The 14,268-nt window shown below is 38.4% G+C and overlaps 1 long non-coding RNA gene across 1 annotated transcript; it reads right to left on the bottom strand.

The window, feature by feature from the left end:
* Positions 1-2,043: 2,043 nt before the first annotated feature.
* Positions 2,044-7,828, bottom strand: LOC140849925 (uncharacterized). The gene is made up of 2 exons (XR_012132338.1): positions 3,920-7,828; positions 2,044-3,522 (listed from the first exon to the last, which is right to left on the bottom strand). It is a non-coding gene; the product is annotated as an uncharacterized lncRNA (long non-coding RNA).
* Positions 7,829-14,268: the final 6,440 nt, after the last annotated feature.

Genomic DNA, 14,268 nt, shown 5'->3' with positions numbered 1-14,268 from the left:
GGCTTGAAATATGTCATTCCAAGTAGGGATAGAGAAAGCAGAGATCCTTTTGGATTGAGTGCTGTCAGGAAGCAGGGGCGATTCAGTGACTGATTGTCTTAGTTGTTTTTATCTAGAAGGTGAGAGGATTCAAGCCAAAAACTGAAGTTGTCACTGATAAAGAAGCATTTGTGCCTTAAGTTAGTCAGCAGAGGGGTTGTTATTTTTGTCGTTGTAGAGTTTCCTTGTGCCTGTCTTGTTTCAGGCACAGTCATGGAGTGGCCTTGTCTGTCTTGTCTGGCACTGTCATCAGGTGGCCAGGTCTGGGTGTGCTTATATTCTGCAACTGTTGTTTATGTCCATTTGGAAATATTAGGCAGCTCTGAGCTACGAGGCCTCCAATTTTCTGGTGCAGAATCTATTTATTCATGTGGTTATTGTTCTCTCTATGCTCATACTTCTCCCTAGAGGTCTTTTCTAGTCAAGACTATTGATTTATAACCAAGCAGAAGATGGGATAGATCCTGTCAGATACTGGTGTGGGTCCCTTCCAGAAATTTTCAAGTCTACAGAAGAGAGAAAGAAAATAGAGCTACTGAGAATTTACTTTGCAATATCAAAGATCTCTGCTCGAGACTGAGGAGTGAAGCAGAGTCAGAGAAGCCACCGCAGGAGTCTTGCTCCTGTGATGCATCCTGTGGCATAAATGTCTGCATTGCGCCTGGCTTGGCCATGCAATTCAGAAGATAGCCCCCAGCTATCTCATTTTTGGACTGATCATCCTCCCACGTTAATTCCCCTGTGGTTTCCATTCTGTGTAAGGATATTACCAGGCTTTTGTCAGGATTTCCTAAACACGATAGCAGAGAGAAAAGCTCAAGTGCTTTTTCCACGCTGTTTCTTAAACTTATCCCATCTGTTTAGAGAGTAAAAAGACTGAAATTTCCAGGAGGTCATCAGTAATAGACTTTTTTAGTTTTCTGAACTGATGTAGACTTTCCTTATTTTCATATCCTGTTGGTAAATTCCACGGGACCAGGCAGGGACGGAAGGGCCATTGATCTGAGGGAGGATCATTTCACTCTCTTATTTGATGAAGCGTATGGGACTTCTAAAGACTGACAGAAGAAAGGTATATTTTGCATAATGAGTTATTTAAAATGTTTTACATGTGAATGATGCTAATCTCTGCAAAATTTCATCAACCCAAAATTCTCAACACAATTTCCCTTTCCAAGTGAGAGGGAAATGACTGCAGAGTAAATAGACGTAAAGATCCTCTCAGTACCCTTGGGCAAAGAAAGCCTCAGGTGTCCTGCCAGCATTTCAAACAGACATCTCTGAGAGATGACCAGTTAGCCAGCTCACAAACCTGCTGACCTGTTCTTAAGGAAGGATTTAGTCAACAGAACTCAATCTAATGTTGTACTTCACACTGTGTTCCTCCTTTCACTCAGAAAATCCTAATTACTAGCCCTTGACCCTGCTGAATGTAAAGGCATTTTGATGATGTGCTAAAAAAAAAAACAAACACAATTGACATGTGCAACAGGGGGTCCACATTTTCTGCATCCATCAGTGTCTAATAAAAGCAAAATAACTTAAAATTCATATTTCTTCCATTGCTCACTAATGGATGAGCTTGATAAAGATTAATTATTTTTTAACTGGCAGGTTATTTAAATGCCTTCAGAGAGATAAACTTAGACTTTCAAATATGAAAAAGATTTTGCAGTCATCTAGCTCATAAATGTGCCTAAAATTGACAGAAAAAAATGTGATTCAATTTCATTTAACTTGTTAAACATATTGTCCCCCAAAAAGGTAAATTGCAGCCTTAATTTATTTAAGTCTTTCATTTACAAATATGCTCTGTGAATTTTCAAGACAGGATATAAAAAACAGTATTTCCCAGATATATGTGATCAATCAACCCTTTTTCAATGCCATATCCATTAAAATTTTCTAGAAGAATATTTCAAAAAGGACTGTTTGGAAAACACATCTATCCAACTGTTGGATTCCCCTGAGGAAGGCGCCGCCCCAAATCACTCACCAAAGACGTTTCTTGATGCAACAAGCAAGAGGAATTTATTCGGAAGCCAACTAGTTGGGGTCCAAGTCAGCCTGTCGCAGCAGGTCTCAACGAGGACCCCGAGCACACTAAGGCAGAAGGTTTTATAGCATTTTCAAAAGGGGTAGAATTTTCCATAATCACAATACAGGGTTTTTTTCTATAGGCTCATAAATCTTTTGCTGGCGCCACATCCTGGGGTCTGGTTAGATGAGATCACCTTTGGAATGTCTAGGGTGGTTCTAGCAAGATAAGCTAGGCATGTATGATTAACTGATTTACGGTTGGCTAACTAAAGGTCACTACAATTGACACAGGCTAACTAACTTGTTTTTCAAGATTCTAATGATTTTCCTTCTTCTGGGTTAGGGGGTGGTATTTAGGCCTTAAGATGGCTGTACTTATGCTAACTTTTGATTCTTCAGATCCTACATTTCCCCACTTCTCTTTTTGGGGCATTCCAATCATGGAATGTTTGTATCTTCTTGTGAGGTGAGTGAGTGGTATTGTTGCTTCAACATTAGTACATGAACAGCACTCACTCTTTCTCTAACAAAAGTTATTAACCGGTTTAATATGCAGGGTCTCAAAGTTAGGAGCAACACAAGGATGAGTAGGGGCCTAGCCAGAGTGGATATCAGGGTTGTAAACCACGGGGACCTAGTGAACTAAGATTCAAACAGTCCTTGGCCTGCTTCTCGCTCTCTCTTCCTCTGATCTAGCCTTTCTCTAAGTTTTGACATTGAATCTCTTACTATCCCGGAATGATCTGCATAAAAGCAGCATTCTTCTCTTAAAGCTGCACACAGTCCTCCTCCTTTTAGGAACAGCAGATCTAGCCCTCGTCTATTCTGTAAGACTACCTCAGAGAGGGAAGTCAGAGATTCTTCAAGTTTTGTAATGGATTGCTCTATGGTTTTTAGGTCTTCATCAATAGCAGTCCTTAGTCTTTCATAATGCTGGTTCCCTTGAACAATAGCGGCTGCCTCCGTTCCCACTCCAGCTGCGACTCTTATCTCTAACAACACGGCTAAGGTCAGCGAGACCGGCTCTCTCTTATATCTATGCTTAGGTTCAAATTCAGCTACGAATGAGAGATCATCATGATACATCAACCTGGGCACCAGCTGGACCATGATACAGAAATCACGGGAGGAGTTGAAGGCAGAAGTAGAGACACATGGGGTCACTCCAGTGTTACAAGCCCACTATCCCTCGGGAGGAGGGATTAAATACCTGTTTTTACCAGGGAAGGCTATGGGTATGGTCTCATTCTTTCTTCTACAGATAGAGACTCTAGCTGCTGCTAGGGAAGAGGGGTGATGACCGCTCTGGCTGCTTCATGCTGAGAAGGGGGCGCAGTAAAGGGTGCAGCTAGGTCTCCATCACTGGTCAGTTGAGAGGGCTTCAGAAGGCTGGCGCTTCTATTCTGGGTTTCATTTTTATTACTATTTGCAGTTTTGTGGCTTCTAGGCAAGATAAAACAAATTGTGTTATTAGGTTATGTAGCAACATCTGGAGTTGGATTTTTTATTCTGGAAGGAGGCTGCATTATTGAAACGATACTTCTCTCTAAAATCACTCTCATTTTTACTAGAAGTAACTAGGTTAAGAAAATAATTAACAGCTGGCTTGATTATTTGCACAGGTGCAGCAAGAAGAGCAATTGATTACACAGGCTCTTTTAAATATGCTTTGCTGGAACTTTTTGTAAGGAATTTCAGATTGAACTTTTAAAGGCCTCTTGAGGCCAGACAGCCAAGCCAGACTTGCCATCAGGCTTTGCCTGCAGTACCTGTAGATTTGGATGAATTCTTCTCTTCTCGAGGTCTCTGCACCTGCCAGGAAGTGACCTTCTTTACTCACCTGGTAAGGCTGCTGGGAACTCTGTAAGCAAGGTACCAGGCCAGTTCTTCCAAGGGGCTTTGTTGGCTTTATAAAGTCAATCTTAGTTCTTTAAAGTTGTTCACATCTGAGTTTATACACATGTCTCTCAGGTACGACATTCCAGTCAAAGCCCTGGTAGTATAACCAGTGTTCTTAAGTAGTCTTCTCACAAGGAAAGCAGATTCTTATTGAACTCGTGCAAATAAACATACTGCCATGGAATACAAAAACAGTCACTGAAAGTTTTTAAACTCTGGAGGGATCAAGTAGAGAGAAGGATGTTTCAATTCTGCTCATAAAGATAGTCATTTACTAAACTGTTGTCAGTTTAAGAGAACAAGGTTAAAACACTTTACCAGCAACATTTGAAACAAAAAGACACAAAATCATTTTCTTTAGTTTATGTAATCTTATGTAACTAATACCTGTTCTGCTGAAATCTAGTTCTTTACCAGTTTAGGGATAATACTATAAATGACAAAAGACTTACAAATGACAATGGTTAAAGATATGATGAGAGCTTACTGTAAAACAGTTGACATAAGGAAATTCTGATATTTCTGTAATACAAAACATTCAGTAACAAAGTTTAGCATCATTCTCTTTGACAGTGCTTTCTTGGTAAATAAATATATATATATATCAGACAAATAAGCCAAATTAGTCAAATACTTCGTCTAGTGAGAAAAAATTCTTCTGACATGTTCCAGGGGCCCTCTGGAAAATATCAGAGTTAACTAGAGGTAAAAGCACCTTTTTGCATTTCATTTTTTTTAGAACTATCATTACACATTTATTGTCTATATACTCAGCACAGTAAACGAGATATCTTAAAAAGTGGGGCAGCAGGGGAGACTGCTGCTGTCAATTTTTAAAGACAACATACAGAAAGTCAAACTAATTCTAGGTTACTAAGCATTCTTGAGAGAATGGTAGCAGATGGTAGATTCTTCTGCTTTCATCTTCAGGAGGGGAAAAAAGCTACAATAAGAATTCATATTTAGCTGAAAGAACTGTCTAAACTCAAGGCAGAGTATAATATTACCAGGCATACAAAAGACCTGTTAGAGATACATACAAAGAATGAATATGGCTATAGTCAAATTCAACTTAAAAGTTTAAGCAGAATCTCAAATTTAAATGTCTCTTTCTTTCACACAGATATTCAGATATGACCAGAAATATGCTTTGAGATGAAAGAGATCAGGCATTTTACTTCTTCATTTAGGGACTGAGAAATGATGACCTTTGGCTTACAATCAATAGCTTACAAACAGTGAAAATAATAAGAACATAACTCAGCATAAGTGTCTAAGACCAGATACAAAAAACAGAGAAAGTGCTTAAGTTTACAGGTCTTCCCTGAAAGCTTCAAGAATGTTTTACTCTTTAATAGTAGATTCCCCCATGTTTTTTTTTTTTTTTTAAACATACAGCATATAAATTAAACAAGACCTGGTGGTTCTCAAAAAATCTATTACAACTTTTTTCAAAAGTGGTCACACGTTCGTCTATCTAAACCTTCACAGTGAAACCTGTTTTTCTGGGAGAAACATAATCTTGTCCAGATTCTACAGTTTAATAAATTTTGGTTTGTTAACTAAGTGCATTTAATCAGCTGAAAAAAGCTTTGTTACTATTCTGCTTAGGAATTCAATTTTTCAGGCCATGCAATCATTTTTAATAACAAAATATTTCAAAGGCAAATAAAGGTTATACAGTTGTTAACAAACTTTAGCTTTTAGTCCCTTTAACATTACGATTTCATGGCAACTCACTGAGACTTTAAGCATGAGAAACTGCTGTGATCTTTCAACATTAAGAGCAGACTAACAGTTAAAGAAAACTGTTTAACTGGAAACGAGATTTTAATTTTGCTGTGCACTTGATATCAAGACTCACTTGCTTTAATTTCACTAGGCATGACTATATCTGTAAGAATATAGTAATTTATTCTTCATTTGCCCCATGGTCTCAAGCACATAAGCCGGTGAGAATTATGCCTGGGCTTGCCTGCGGCTTGACTGGGTTTATCTCACTTTATCTCTAAACATCCTAACCCTCCCCCCAAAGCAACAGGCTGAGCGGATCTTCCACAACAAAAGGCACCACGCTGTTTTCTCTCTTTGTCTCTCTTTAAATAAATAGCTGTACTTTAGAACAAAGTTACTTTCTTTTATCACAAAACACATTCTTTAGCATGCAGAAGAGTTTTCATTTTTTATACTTTTTCTTATTAAAACATACATCTTTTAGCATAGAGAAATGTTTTCTTTATTACTTTAAGTGGTTTTAATTAGAACTTAAAACCATTAGAAACTTTAACTTCTAGTGAACACTGAGAAGCAGGACACTGCAAACTGTCAAACTAACATTTTCTAGACCAACAAACTCACGAACACATTCTACAATTTCTGCAACCATGAGCTTCACAGCACAATCTCCCAGCAAACACAGAGCACATCTTCTCAACTTAACAAAACTCTAAGGCTTTAAGTTACTACAAAGATTCTCAGGCTGCAGGTAGGCATACACACTGCAACACACAATTTAAAAGGTGTTTACTTGCCACACTTATCCAGTTCACCTACCTGCAACAACTATGCTAGCCTACTCACAAGACCCCCACTGAACACTAGACAAAGCCAAGCTTCTAAGCATTCTATTCTTAAAAGATTTAGCAGATAACATGACTCAAATGACTCTAGGTAAACTCAGGCAGCGGACAACTACCAGGACATGCCCGCCTCAGGCAAACTCAAATTAGCATTAATGCTTAACACTTTTTTACCAGGTTTTCTGGAAGTTTTAGAACACTCAATTTTTACAAGCGCTTGTCTTTAAATCAATTTCATTAATACCATCCGGAGGTAGAAAGATATATTCATTTACACACTTAGGGGGTTGTCTGAGTCTGTCCCATTGTCAGTATAACAATTATTAGGCACATGAAAGACACAAAAAACAGAGACACACACAGATTAGACACACAGCGGCCGCTTTTTGTTTTTTCTCAGATTTTCAAACAGAAACCGAAAGGAATCAGAGGGTTGATATTCCTGGCACCTGAAAATCAACTCTATCTCATCAGATTCACCTTGCCGGAAAAACAGACGGGAGGCTACCAGGCGTCCCTGGCCTCCCAACCTCCCCGAGGCGTCCCCCAGGGTTGCAGCCTGCGGTGCTCCTAGTACGTCTACCGACCGCAGTCTCGACCCCTTTACGGGATCGGGACAGCTGCCAGACAGTGGGTACCCCCTTTCAGAATTCTGACCGGTCTCACTGAAAAACAGAAAACAGAACACAGACAAACCAAGGCGCCACTAATCTTACCTCTTCCTCCAAGAGCGACTTCGGGAGTGAAGCGGGGTGAGCGCATGATCCCGGACGAGCCCCCAAATGTTGGATTCCCCTGAGGAAGGCGCCGCCCCAAATCACTCACCAAAGACGTTTCTTGATGCAACAAGCAAGAGGAATTTATTCGGAAGCCAACTAGTTGGGGTCCAAGTCAGCCTGTCGCAGCAGGTCTCAACGAGGACCCCGAGCACACTAAGGCAGAAGGTTTTATAGCATTTTCAAAAGGGGTAGAATTTTCCATAATCACAATACAGGGTTTTTTTCTATAGGCTCATAAATCTTTTGCTGGCGCCACATCCTGGGGTCTGGTTAGATGAGATCACCTTTGGAATGTCTAGGGTGGTTCTAGCAAGATAAGCTAGGCATGTATGATTAACTGATTTACGGTTGGCTAACTAAAGGTCACTACAATTGACACAGGCTAACTAACTTGTTTTTCAAGATTCTAATGATTTTCCTTCTTCTGGGTTAGGGGGTGGTATTTAGGCCTTAAGATGGCTGTACTTATGCTAACTTTTGATTCTTCAGATCCTACACAACTTTGTCATTTTTATGAAAGAAACCTGGCAGAGATCATCAAAGTGATATATCCATAATCTGTTAGTGTCAATTCCCAGAATAGTACCCAAGACCCTGATTTCCAGGCTAATTTTTCCACCTCATCACAGATTTCAAATATCTATGCATATCACCACTAGATGATCATTGTTAAACACAGTTATTTGCATAAAATTTTATTATCTCTTTATTATTTCAGAATATATTAGAGTTATTTCATTGCTGAATGGATATATAATCAAGTAAATAATCCTAATGCCAAACTGCTGTTTTATTCTTTGTTTATATTTGACTACCTTGCCAAATACATACATACATATATAAATATATCAACTTTTGTGTAAATCAAATGAAGCAAGACTGATAGGAATCCATATTGTAGAGGAATGCAGGGAACAGGGCTGAGCCACCCAGTTTTCGTAGAAACTATCTGCGGCTAACATTCCTGGACCCTGCCCTAAGTTAGATAACTAGAAGTAAACGACCCCCATGGGGTCGAAATTCGTGATAAGTCACATAGGAATGCTTGTGCAAAGGTCAGGCACCTGGTGTATCCCTGTTCCAATTTTATTGGCCAAAGTATAGAATGTGTTTCAAATTCATTGGTTGGGGTAATGTGCAGGCTCCGGTGCAATGACTGTAGAAATCCCATATAAACCATACCTAAAGTTGCTTGAGGATCGGCAGCTCGGACTCGGCCTGCGTGTCAGGGGAGGTGTTGTCGACCCCAGCTTGCTGGATAAATAAAGACTTTGCTTGGATTTTCATCTCCGTGTCCGTGTGTCTTGTTCTCTGGGAAACCCCAGAGTCCTGAACCCTAACAATATAAGCTGGATGGCTTTGTTTAAATCTTTAATTATAGCCAGCAAAATATAGTCAGGCAGTTCAAGTTAGCCTATCATGTTTTCCTTCATTGCCACAACTGCAAATTTAATCTGAATCTAATGTGTATGTAGCTCCTGCATACTCAGAATAAAGCATTGATTGAAGCCCCTTTTATAAATAAGCTGTTTTGCTATTAATTAAGTTAAACATTTCAATAATATACAAAATTATTAGTTTCTTGGAGGAAAGTATCAGTGGTAAGGGTAAGGCTATTATGGGAGCACTGAGCTCAGTAAACAATGCTAGAGTGAAATTATAACTGTTCAAGATTAAGTCACAGGAAAAAAATAATAGTGTTTTTATGCAGAAAGCCTTTTGGAACTTTTCTGTGGAGGTCTTTTAAAGCATGTAGTAAATTGAAAAGTAAGTATACTTTTACCTAACTAAAGATAATCTAGAAAGTAAAATATAACTAAAAATCTGATAATTGCCATTAGTAAGAACTGTTATTTTTAAACTAAGGTAAAATTTGGATTAATTTAACCACCTTGTACAATAATTACATTGTTATTGTGCTTTCAAAGGGAATGCATTTAACACAATTTATTATTTTTAAATAAGAATTTTTGATCCAGTATCACACTCACTTATTCTAGAAAAAAATGACCAAATTCAAATGGAGGTTTAGCTGTATACGAAAGGAACCTATTTATTTTTTTCTCGTGATTCAGAGGTAAGGGTTTCTGGGTTCTTGAGAAACCCGATAGCATACAGAATAAGGGAGCAGAAGCATTTCTTCTTCCATTTTTCCCCAACTATATTAGTCTCCTGCATGTTTCTCCTCTCTACACTGTCAAGATCTTTCTTCATGTTCTTTTACCTGTTTTACCTAAGTAGAACTTGAAAATGACTCTAGCCTTTACATGTTCCATTTCTCTGGAATCAGACTTCAGTTGGCCCTATGAAGAATCCAAAACTGAGATACCATGACACATCTATTAGAATGGCCAGAATCTGGAGCACTGACAATACCAAATGATGCTGAGCCTGCAGAACAACAGGAGCTCTAATTCACTGCTGATGGGAATGCCAAATGGTACAGCCACTTTAAAAGAGAATTTGGAAGTTTCTTACAAAACTAAACAGACTTTTACCATATGACCCAGCAATCGTCTCCTTGGTATTTGCCCAAAGGAGTTAAAACTTAGGTGTACAAAAAAACCTACACACAGATGTGACTAGCTGCTTTATTCGTAATTGCCAAAACATGGGAAAAACCAAGACATCCTTTAGTAAGTGAGTGGATAAATAAATGATGGCATATCTAGACAATGGAATATTATTCAGCACTGAAAAGAAAGGAGCTATCAAGCCATGGAAAGACATGAAACCTTAAGTGCATATTACTAAGTGAAAGAAGTCAATCTGAGAAAGCTACATACTGTATGATTCCAAGTATGTGACATTCTGGAAAAGGCAAAACTGTGGAGACAACAGACAATAACAATGTCAGTGGTTGCCAGGGGTGGTGGTGGTGGTGGTGGGGAAGCAGAAAAGAATAGGGATGGCATAGAGGATTTTTGGGGCAGTGAACATATTCTGTATAATGATGGATATATATCATTACACATTTGTCCAAACCCATAGAATGTACACCACCAAGAGTGTACCCTAATGTAAACAATGGGCTTTGAGTGACTATGATATGTCAATGTAGGTTCATCCTTGGCGAAAAATGCACCATTCTGGTGAGTGGTGTTGCTAATAAAGGGAGATGTGCATATGTGGGGGCAGGAGGTATGTGGGAAATCTCTTTACCTTCCCTTTGATTTTATTATAAACTTAAAGTTGCCCTAAGAAATAGCCTTTAATAAAAAAATTAATAAAAATTTAATTATATCAGAAGTACCTATGCTGTGAATTTCCAGCTTACTCCATATGTATTGATAAAAACAATTTGATGTGTAAATTATTTTGAGGTATAAAGGGATCCTTGAGGAAAAAGACAATATTCATCTTTGTATGAATCCATCTTTGTATGAATCTTTTCCCTTCCAAAAAGGAAAAATTCATCTTTGTAGCCTCAAGAACTAAATGGTGCCTGCCAATTAACTGGAGTTACTGTTTGAACGAACAATAGGTGAACACTAAACTAGGTTAACACTGTCTTAATTTGAAAAGTATGTTATGCTTCACAATATAGTAGTTTGTAAATAGGGTGATCAAGCACTCTTGTGACTGGTGCCCAGGATTAAGGGGTTTCCCAGAAAGTAGGACCTTCAGTGCTAAAATCAGGACAGTCCTAGGCAGACTGGAATGGTTGTCAACATACCTGAACATAGGAAATGTGAGACAGGGAAGGGAAATCAGAAACGTTCACTAGATCTGAAGGAAAGTAAGGTTTGCTTCTATAGGCTTCCATGAAACTCTTCTGTCTTGGTCACTTCTTTTAAATCTTCCCTTGCCCAAGCAAGGGCTCTTGACTCAAGCTACTTCCTATCTCACTATTTCTCTTCTTTCACTCCCCTAGGAAGGACACAGAAATCCAGATGGCAGTGCTCTAACCAGCTCTATCCTCAAATAACCTTTTCCTACTTTTTGTTCATTGAAACTTACCTTATTTATTCTATTGCTTCAGAGATTATACTGAATAAATAATGTTGCCATATAATCTAACCCTCCCATATACATTTGCATGATATTCATTTAACAAATAATTTAGTAGGTATCTACTTTGTGTCAAGAATTGTTCAAGACTCTGTAGACAATGTAAAAAGACAGAAACAACCCTCAGAAAAATTAGATATGGGCATGAAAACAACTAAATATATAGTTGATTCTCATTACTGGCTGTCATAATGCTTTATAAAGTCTCTGTAAACACTGAGTTATGAATGCTGACACATTGCTCCGAGGGAAAACCCAGGTTTAGGCCCCACCAAGCCTCTAGTCACATTTTCATTAACCAATCAATACATAAGTTAATTTCTGTGTGTTTCTGTTTAAAGATACCTTTTTCAAATATATTGGTAATTCATTAACATTGACCTCAAGACCAATAGTACTGTAACTCATAACTGTACAAAGCTTACCCACAATCTGCAAATAACTGCAATAGCTCGGTGAGTATTGATTTTAAACTTTACACATCAAGTTTAGCGAGAAGACAAATTCTAAAATACAGAATCTCCACATAATAAGGATCAATTATAACTCAATAAATAGAGCTATTTTGGAGGAAGAGAAGAAAGCCCTTAAGGCTGATGGCTAAATTCAGGGCAGGACTTATCGAGGAAACACCTTGCAATCTGAGCCCCTGAAAGCATTGTGTTTGCCAGGTAGACACAGGATACGAGCAGACTTGATGAAGGACACAGCCCATGTGGGCATGCAGGAGGGAAACTGCAGGCATTGTCTAAGGCCCACATGATGGGGTGAGGGACTAAGGGAGGATGAGCTGGAGCAGAAGATGAGCAGGAAGGAGCTGCTGAGAAGGATTTACTGTGACATGGCAGCTTTGGAGTCTGAATGGTAAAGAAGTACTAGGGGAATTCTGAGGAAAAGCAGTGGAGTTACCAGATCTCTCCTTTAAAGAAACTGCACTGGCATCTCTTTGAGGGATGGACTGGAGAGGCATGAGGCGGGAGTCAGGGAAACCAGGAAGTGGTAACAACTTGACAGTCATTCAGGAGACAAGTGGAGGTGCCTATATTAAGGCAAAAATGATTGAGATGATTAGAAGATGGACATGAAAAGTGTTTAGAGTCTCCTTTGAGCTAATAAATAAGAGTTGACCAAAATTAATGGTTGTCCATGTCAGACTTGGGACCAAAATGGGGAGAGGGAAAATTTTGGATTTTAAATCCACCAAAATCAACAATATGAGGTCATGTGTTTAGATGTAGTTATGTTACTTTCAGGTGGATAATAAATCTATAAAGTGATGATTGATAGAAATTTTAGCATAAGAGTCTGGAGCTTAAAAAAATCTCAGTATGAGATACTTTTTTGGGAATCTTTGGAAAAGGCATGTAAAGCTAAAGGCATGATGAAATAAATTACCTGTGGGAAATAACAGTTACAGCTAATGCTTCCATTGCACATTTTATAATATTGTTATTAAACCTAATTGATAGGTGGGCCACAGAAAGGCTAAATAACTTTCCCAAAGTTGAATAGCTTTCAGACAGTAGAGTGTGGGTTTGAACTAAAGGAATATGGCTTCAGATAACTTAGAATCTTCCCTGGGATGTGTCAGTATTTAAGAACTAGATAAGATAAGAAGCTGCAAAAAGACTGTAAGTACAATGGCATGGAAGTAGGAAGGACCAAAAGACTCATGTAATTGAATCAAAGATGAAATTAATTTAAGAGGTACTGTTTCAAGAAGGTCAAGAGATCAAGTAAGAGAAGAATACAAAGTACTGTTGGAATTGTCACCTTCTGGGTCACATATTATCTGAGCAAAAATCCAGTTCTCAGATTTGGGGAATATGAAGGAAAAGAAGAAATAGACACAGCAATTGTAGCAACTTTATCTTGAAACATGACTATAAGGAGATTGAGAAAAATACAACCAGAGAGTGGCCAAGGAAAAGTGATGTTGAAAATAGGAAAAAAAAAAAGTTTCTGTAATAAGTTCTTGGGGAAGACAGAGGTGGATAAGATCAAGAATATAAGTGGACAGGTTGCCCTTAAATTCTAAGGTACAGTTTAAAGACATAAGAATATGCAGGTGTAATACAGATAAGGGAGAAGTTGAAGAAATTTGCATCCAAAAGGTTTTTACCTTTGAAGTAAAAAATATTGTATTTTAATTTTTTTAAAAAAGGAAATAAAAGATTTTATCCTTAAAAAAAATTACCCTCACATTTCTAAAACTGGAAATGTCAAGTGTGGTGGCAGATGAATGGGAGGAATAGTTCTTTGGTCAGAAAAGAGTTTATAACACCCCATATCACACTGTCAAGATAACTGACAACTACTGCTGAACACGAGCAGAATCTTAACTAGAACTTTTGCAGAAAAAAAATTAGGGCTAGGGGTGTTTCACTTTGGTTATCCTACGAACACCCAGAGTCCCAATCTAACAGTAATGAAGGAGAGAGAAAAGGAGGTCTCCATCCTTCTGCATGGCTTCCTCTTGGCCGTTCATCCTTTCTTGCTTTTCATACAATCCCTCTGGCCCCTGTCACCTGCATGTGGGTGTGTTGTGTGTGTACATTAATGGATATAATGCACAACTACACATGTTTTTGGTACCTATTCATTATACAGGTCTACCCAGGAATGTTATGTATTAAGTCAAAGAGGATGTGGTTGAACATTTGTGACTGGCTCACTTGTGGAGACACAGTCAGGAAGGACACTGTAGAGTTTTACTAGGCTAGAAGAAACTATGGAACTCATATGGGAGGTGATGCCAGGAAGAGAAAGAGGTAAACCTCTGTCAACCACCTAGCATTCTAAGATCCTCATAGAAAAACATAGACCTTTCATGCACTTTCTGCTTCCTTTTTCCTGGACAGATTAATTTCTTACCTCACATAATTTCAAAGCAGAACAAGTCAGAACAATGAGTAAAAGTA

This window comes from Manis javanica, chromosome 6 (assembly GCF_040802235.1).
Source record: "Manis javanica isolate MJ-LG chromosome 6, MJ_LKY, whole genome shotgun sequence".
In the NCBI taxonomy this organism is placed as follows: Eukaryota; Metazoa; Chordata; class Mammalia; order Pholidota; family Manidae; genus Manis; species Manis javanica.
The sequence above is the reverse complement of the archived record's forward strand: the minus strand, read 5'-3'. Positions and strand labels throughout refer to the sequence as shown.